Source organism: Babylonia areolata, chromosome 24, assembly GCF_041734735.1.
Source record: "Babylonia areolata isolate BAREFJ2019XMU chromosome 24, ASM4173473v1, whole genome shotgun sequence".
NCBI classification, from domain to species: Eukaryota; Metazoa; Mollusca; class Gastropoda; order Neogastropoda; family Buccinidae; genus Babylonia; species Babylonia areolata.
Genome location: NC_134899.1, coordinates 35,507,400 through 35,514,899, shown reverse-complemented (window position 1 = coordinate 35,514,899; position 7,500 = coordinate 35,507,400). Strand labels below are relative to the sequence as shown.

Sequence of the window (7,500 nt, the reverse complement as noted above, 5' to 3'; positions counted from 1 at the left end):
AGTACGGCCAGTCCTCTCTTCTCCTCTACACAGACCCCTCGGATGTCCAGTGGGTGTCTGAATGACCCAGCCTTTAGCTTCCGTCGTCAGAATTGTCGTATTCTTTGTCAACATTCACCTCTTCAGTGTAAGAGCCTTCCGCTTGCAATATTTTGATGATGGTAATTGGGGTGAAACGCTGTTAACGTCGTCTCTTTCGCCGTTCGTATGGAGAGAGTTAACTCAGTGTTACTTTCCCTGTGGACTATACACTTCTATGATTTTCTTTTCTTTTCTTTTCTTTTTCTGGAGAGTTATGTTCCCTCCTGCTGTGCACGACGAGACGTTTGGCACTGACTGAAAAGTGCTGGATGGATTTCGTCTTTTGTGAGATCAACTGATAGCATCCGCGTAGTAGAAAGTGGGCCGGGCAAACGAGCAAGAGATATAGGGAAAATAGAGACAGAGAGTAAGAGACAGAGAGAGAGACACACACACACACAGAGATTGAGAGAGAGAGGGGGGGGGGCTGAGAGAGAGAGAGAGAGAGAGAGAGAGAGAGAGAGACAGACAGACAGACAGACAGAGAGAGCGGAGAAAAAGAGAGACTGAGAGAGAGGGGGGGGGGTCTGAGAGAGAGACTGAGAGAGAGATACTGAGAATGAGAGACTGAGAGAGAGAGACAGAGAGAGAGACTGAGAGAGACTGAGACACAGAGACAGAGAGACAGAAACAGAGAGAGAGAGAGAGGGACAGAGAGAGGGACAGAGAGAGAGAGAGAGAGAAAGAGACTGAGAGAGAGACACACACAAAAAGAGACAGGGAGAGAGAGACTCAAAGAGACTGAGAGAGAGACAGAGACAGAAAGAGAGAGAGAGACAGAGACATAGAGAGAGAGAAATATACAAAGACAGAAAGAGAGAAGATGGGGATGGAGAGAAACAGACCGACAGACATACAGACATCAAGACCGAAAGAAGTCAGAACTAAAAACTTTTAGTGTAAGGTCACCGACATGTGCAATATGGTTGCCCGTGTTACACACACACACACACACACACACACACACACACACACACACACACACACACACACACACACACACACACACACACACACACACACACACACACACACACACACACACACACACACACAACTTGAGCAGGATGAACAATAATTAGTAAGGGTAATTACAAATATATCTTTCATTTACGATTTCAATTTCCTCACCATCATAAATTCTGCAATTCATTCCTTCCGTTTTGCTCATATTTACTTTTAATCTGAGAGTTTTTACGCTTTTGTTTAAAAAAATATTTAATTGATTTTGTAATCCAAATGGGGTTGAAGAAAATGAAAACAACGCCATTTGCAAACAGCAAGAAAGAATAGTTATCGCAAACCAGGCATAAACGTGACACACACAAACAAATAAGTTTTTTTTAAAATTTTCATCAGCCTCATCAGCAACTTCCGAAATCAAGATAACAAACCGCCTGGTTTTTTACTCCAGCCGGGCAGTCAAAGATTTCTGTTTCAACGAGTCCGCAACGCAACACAAGACTGGACGGAGCTGTTCATCTCTTTGAGTTTGTGGATCATTTTCATTGATGCTTGATTTTGTTGTTGTTGTTGTTGAAGCACTGGGCACAGACTATCACGATTAACTGAATCGAAAGCTTTTATGTGATCAATGAATGCGACAAAGTTTGTCACACACACACACACACACACACACACACACACACACACACACACACGGAGAGAGAGAGAGAGAGAGAGAGAGAGAGAGCGCAGAAAGAGCCGGTAACAGAGAAGGGAGGCAGGGAAGGAAGGAGGGAGAGAGGGAGGGAAATGGGAGGGGGATGAGGGGGGTGGAGGAGGAAGGAAGGAAGGGGGTAGAGGGAGAGAGAGAGAGTGGGGGCTGGTGGATGGAGGTGTGTTTCTGGGTGAAAAGAATAGAACAAAACAATAGATAACAAGCCAGACCTCTTGAAACGAAGTCACACAGATACACTAAAAGCACCTCCTATTACATCCGACAATTTTTTTTCAATACCTAACAGAGTGGGATAAGACTTAACGTCTCTACAAGAAAACGGGAGTTCCAAAAAGTTAGCTCCAGTTTCTAGCCCACCTGCCCCCCCCCACCCCCTCCCATCCCCGTCCAAAGCGTCCTTCATCCTTATCTCAAATATCATCACTGATCGCTTGTCACGCAACACCACACTCTATTGTGTCTTTGGGCTCGTCGATACTTGCTGGTGAGTGGGTTCTCCAGTATGGAGGATACATGACCCTCACCCCCACCCCCACACCCCCGAAACCACCACCCCCTGGCCCGCCATTCCCCACCCCACCCCGCCTCTCGAGACTGAACAGAATGACTACCTTCATGACTAAAGGAAGATCCAACGATAGCTCACACACCTATGCTGTGCCAGTGTAGGATTCCTTGTCCTTACATATATGATTTTTGTGGTGATGTGTGTGTTGTCACTCGCAGCACTGCTCTCTCTCTCTCTCTCTCTCTCTCTCTCTCGCAATTACCACACACTCATACGATCCACTTTTTTCCGCTCAAGACAAAACAAGCAGTGTTCACAACAAGGCTTGTACGTTCACTCCGCCATTCACACAGAGCAGAGGGGGAAGAAATGTGGACATTGTCCATACAGGCAGGCACGCATGCACTCTAATTCTCTCACGCTGGCTGTCTCTCTAAAACACACCTGCATACACACACGTGGACGCGCACGCGCTTATGTGCGGGCTCAAGTTCACAATCACAAACACACACACGCACACAACAACATCAACAACAACTACTGCTACAAGCGTGCTTAATCCCCGTCAACTGTACCATTCATTCGTCCATCATTTCGTATTTTTCTCTTCCAGTCAGCAACCAATTTTCACCCCAAACAAAATCTTCAGGACTTTAACTGAAATACGCGTATGACATTCAGTCGTATCTGACAATGACCATCAGAAAGCTAATGAGGCAACCTCTGTCCACCTGAGCTAAAATACTGTGCAGAGTATCTTGCCGCCCGAAGTTACAGCCCAAATCTTACGACCAAGCGGGCTTTATGGCAGTCGGCGTTGGGATGCTCATCAAAGGCACCTAGCCCCCAAGGCTGCAGCACTGGGACCCAGCGCAATCCTGGCCTTCTGGTTAGACAGCCATAGTCCTTCAGGAAAAGACGACGCGACGTTCCCATTAAAATGGAGAAACCAACCAGCCGCCGTGGCGAAGTGGTTAGCGTCACTGACTGACGGCTGGGAGGACGCGGGTTCGAATCCCAGCGGAGGTGGGTTTTTCGGCCCGTGACCGGCTCCTACCCAGAGTTAAGTGTGTTGTGGGCTTAAATGGTGAGACTGAGACCACACAGTCGAGTGTCATCCACTTCAAGGATGCGTCTTTGGGTGTGTTGCTCTAATTACCTGACCAGCGCTGCAAGTATCTGTATCTCTCGGGCCTGGTTAACGCTGGGATACCATTATGACAGGAAGCGTAGAGTACAGACTTGTCACGCAGTCCCAAACCAAACTGGACATCCACTGCAACATCGTCATCCTCCTCGTTCATTATCATCAATATAAACAAAACAGTCTTAAACTATGTGGCCTTTCATGCCCTGCTCTCATGGTGACCTCAGGTTCGATACCCCTCCACTTCCATGCTTGTGGTGAGTCCTGTCAAATGCCTTCAGTGTCGGCAAATTCGGGAAGGGGGGAGACGGGGGGCGGGGGGCGGGGGCGGGGGGGGGGGGGGGGTGTGGGGGGGGGGCTGTTGTTCGAGGGACGTGGTGGCGGTCTCCACTCTGGGAGGGACGCTCACTCAGTCTGGCTCCGCGACTAGGCCATTATTGTCGTTAGTAGGGGGCTTAGTAGGTGGTTTCTGAAGTACGTTAAATAATAACAGGCACCACTGAACACCACCAAAGTGACACAGCAGCAGTGCAGCCGGGGTCTCCACTGGTGTGTTGCCTCCTGGCGACCTAACATCGATGGTTCCTTGCGGACTGCCAACGCTGGAACTGTGACGGATGAACCCTGGTGTAGCCGTGTATGAAGGAATCTAAATGAGCGGCGTGGTAATGCCAATAAAACGGTGCAGATGATGGGGCAGCAAAAATGTCGAGGTCCTGGAGCAGGCAAAGACTATCAGCATCGAGGCAGTGCTGCTAAAGACCCAGCTACGTTGGGCAGGGCACGTGTCCAGGATGGAGGACCACCGCCTGCCCAAGATCGCGCTGTATGGCGAACTGTCCACTGGCCACCGTGACAGAGGAGCACCCAAGAAGAGATACAAAGACTCCTTGAAGAAAGCTCTCGGTGCCTGTCACATTGACCATCGCCAGTGGTCCGCAGTAGCCGCTGATCGAGAGACCTGGCGACGCACCATCCACCAAGCTGTCTCCTCCTTCGAAAACAACCGCAGGGCCAGCCTTGAGGACAAACGCAGAAGGAGGAAGAACCACGACGCTGCAGCCGCGAACCCAGACCAGACTTTCCCTTGCAACCGCTGCGGCCGACTCTGCTTTTCCCGCATTGGCCTTGTCAGCCATGAGCGTGCCTGCATCAGACGTGGACAACGCCCTTCCTAGATCTTCGTTAGCGAAGCCAGGCCATGATGGGGCAGCAAAAAAAAAAAAAAAAAGGGGGGGGGGGGGGGGGGGGGGAGAAAGCTGGTCAAACAGCACTCACTTTGCCGTTGGCACGTATTTGCCCTTTCACCACACACTCATCTGACCAAACTGAACCGAACGTTAACTGATTGGGGCACGGAAATGGATATGAACACGGACATGGACATGGACACGGACACGGACACGGACATGTATCCTATCCTTTGATCTCGCGCGGCACGAAGGCCACATGTGAAGGTCACGTTTGAAGTTAGCTTGGGTGTCAGAAGCCAGACATCTCCTGTGAGTTCTTGAGAAGTCCTGAATGTGTGTGTGTGTGTGTGTGTGTGTGTGTGTGTGTGTGTGTGTGTGTGTTAGAGAGGCGTTGAAGCGTGATAACCTTGGACGTTGTCAATGACCGAGCGCGAGATAAACAAAATCTACTGTTTTTACATCTCTCTCTCTCTCTCTCTCTCTCTCTCTCTCTCTCTCTCTCTCTCTCTCTCTCTGTGTGTGTGTGTGTGTGTGTGTGTGTGTGTGTGTGTGTGTGTGCCATCAAGGGAGATAATAAAAAAATGCTTTTCCCTGCACCCAATCTCTCTCTCTCTCTCTCTCTCTCTCTCTCTCTCTCTCTCTCTCTCTCTGTGTCAATGCGTCCGTGTGTGTGCGTGCGGGGGTGATTCAGAAGAGAAACTAAACAGTTGTGGGTGAAGCGCCCTGTTCTGTTTCGAAATATGGTGAGAGAGAGAGAGAGAGAGAGAGAGAGAGAGAGAGAGAGAGAGAGAGAGAGAGCGAACAAGCTGAACTAAATTCGCTCTTTTCTATCGGTGAGAGTGGAGTGTGAGGGCAAAGCGGACACATTCACACAGAGCAGAGACATATGTGGGACATCATAAAAAAAAGAGTGGTATGTGAGAGAGAAAAAAAAAGACCTTATACATTTCCCCGTATGTCGGTTTGCCGAAAGCAAACTGATCCTTTTCAGAAGTACTGCTAAACACCAGTCTCACACAGTCACACTTGGTCGATCAGTCTGTATCTCTCTCTTTCTCTCTCTCTTGAAGGTGACAGGAAAGGGAGGGGTTAGGACTTTGCAGGAAACCTTACCAGTTGTGTGAAGTTCAGAGGATCGAGAGTGGTGTCCAATGAGAGGGACAGAACTAATATATATATATAGAGAGAGAGAGAGAGAGAGAGAGAGAGAGAGAGAGAGAGAGAGAGAGAGAGAGAGAGAGAGAGAGAGAGAGAGAGAGAGAGAGAGAGAGAGAGAGAGAGAGAGAGAACGAACAAACGAACGAGAATGTTTAATGAACTTTATCCATTGACCACAATTCAAACCCAGGGGACTGGGGGTGGGCATGGGATGGAGTATTATAACACTTGAATAGCATCACACAATGTCATACTGTTCCTGGACATGAAATTCTTTTTTTCTTTTTTTAAATGCTTTATTAGGTCTGAGCAGATGGTTTCTCCTCTTGATCGAATGTGATACTTGGCAATTTCTCTGCTTGTTATTTGATCGAAGAAGAGTACTAAGATACATAGTTAAACAGTCTTGAAGAAATTGTGTCCGTAAATCGATCTCTACAGAAACAAACAATTAATAAATGGTATTCATATTTTAGTTCACCTTGACAAAATGGATAATGCTTTAAAACATCATTTTCAGTGTACCTATTAACATGAGACAGGGACACAGAAAAACAGACACAGAAAAAAGAGAGACAGAGAGACAGAAATAGAGACAGACAGACAGACAGGCAGACAGACAGACAGACAGACAGCCCAATGGACAAACTGATCAACCAAGCATGATCGTTTTGGACTAATGAAATTCAGCAGTGCGGACACAAGAAGACGCTAACCCATGCTACCTGTCTTGCTACAGATCACCAACGTCGTCTCCTCCCAAGCCGCACCATCCCGGTAGAAGCAGTAGGATTTTTCTAAGTAAGTAAAGTATTCAGCAGTGCTGACCTTCTTCTTCTTCTGCGTTCGTGGGCTGCAACTTCCACGTTCACTCGTATATACGCGAGTGGGCTTTTACGAGTATGACCGTTTTTACCCCGCCATGTAGGCAGCCATACTCCGCTTTCGGGGGTGTGCATGCTGGGTATGTTCTTGTTTCCATAACCCACCGAACGCTGACATGGATTACAAGATCTTTAACGTGCGTATTTGATTTTCTGCTTGCGTATACACACGAAGGGGGTTCAGGCACTAGCAGGTCTGCACAAATGTTGACCTGGCAGATCGTAAAAATCTCCACCCTTTACCCACCAGGCGCCGTCACCGTGATTCGAACCCGGGACCACCAGATTGAAAGTCCAACGCTTTAACCATTCGGCTACTGCGCCCGTCAGCAGTGCTGACCAAAAATGAATTATTTGCTCCAGGCAAACTGGTGGTTTCAGTGAACACCTCTAAACAGTTCTTTCCTTCAGAATGCCCCCATCCTCATGTCCCCATATTATGTTCATGACCCATTGCTCCATTTCATCCTCTTCAAAGTAACTCCCATCTCATCCCGTAATGGCCCAATGGACTTCAGAACTCGTGGCCTGTCCTGCTGAATGTTTTCCTCCTTTTTTTTATGCGGAAGATGCTTGGTTATATATTCGTTTCTCTGCCAGTAAGTGCCCTTGTTCGATCGGGTTTTGGGAGGTTGAGAGAGTGAGTTAAGTGCCATGTTCAATCATATGAGTTTTTCTTTTTTCTTTTCTTTTTTTTTTTCTTTCGAAGGTTGTTTGAATACAGATCTTGTTTCCTTTCCTCTTTCATAACGATTGTTTCGTGTTTGTTGTTTTTTTGTTGTTGTTGTTGTTGTTTTTTTGTTTTGTTGTTGTTGTTTTTATACTGGTATGAGCTTAAATGGTTATGT

General features: G+C 47.6%; 1 protein-coding gene across 1 annotated transcript in view; it reads right to left on the bottom strand.

Annotated features, from left to right (window-relative positions):
* The window catches only part of LOC143298858 (guanylate cyclase soluble subunit beta-1-like), a 261,179-nt gene that overhangs the window by 39,837 nt on the left and 213,842 nt on the right, over window positions 1-7,500 (bottom strand). The gene's annotated exons all lie outside the window — the stretch shown is intronic.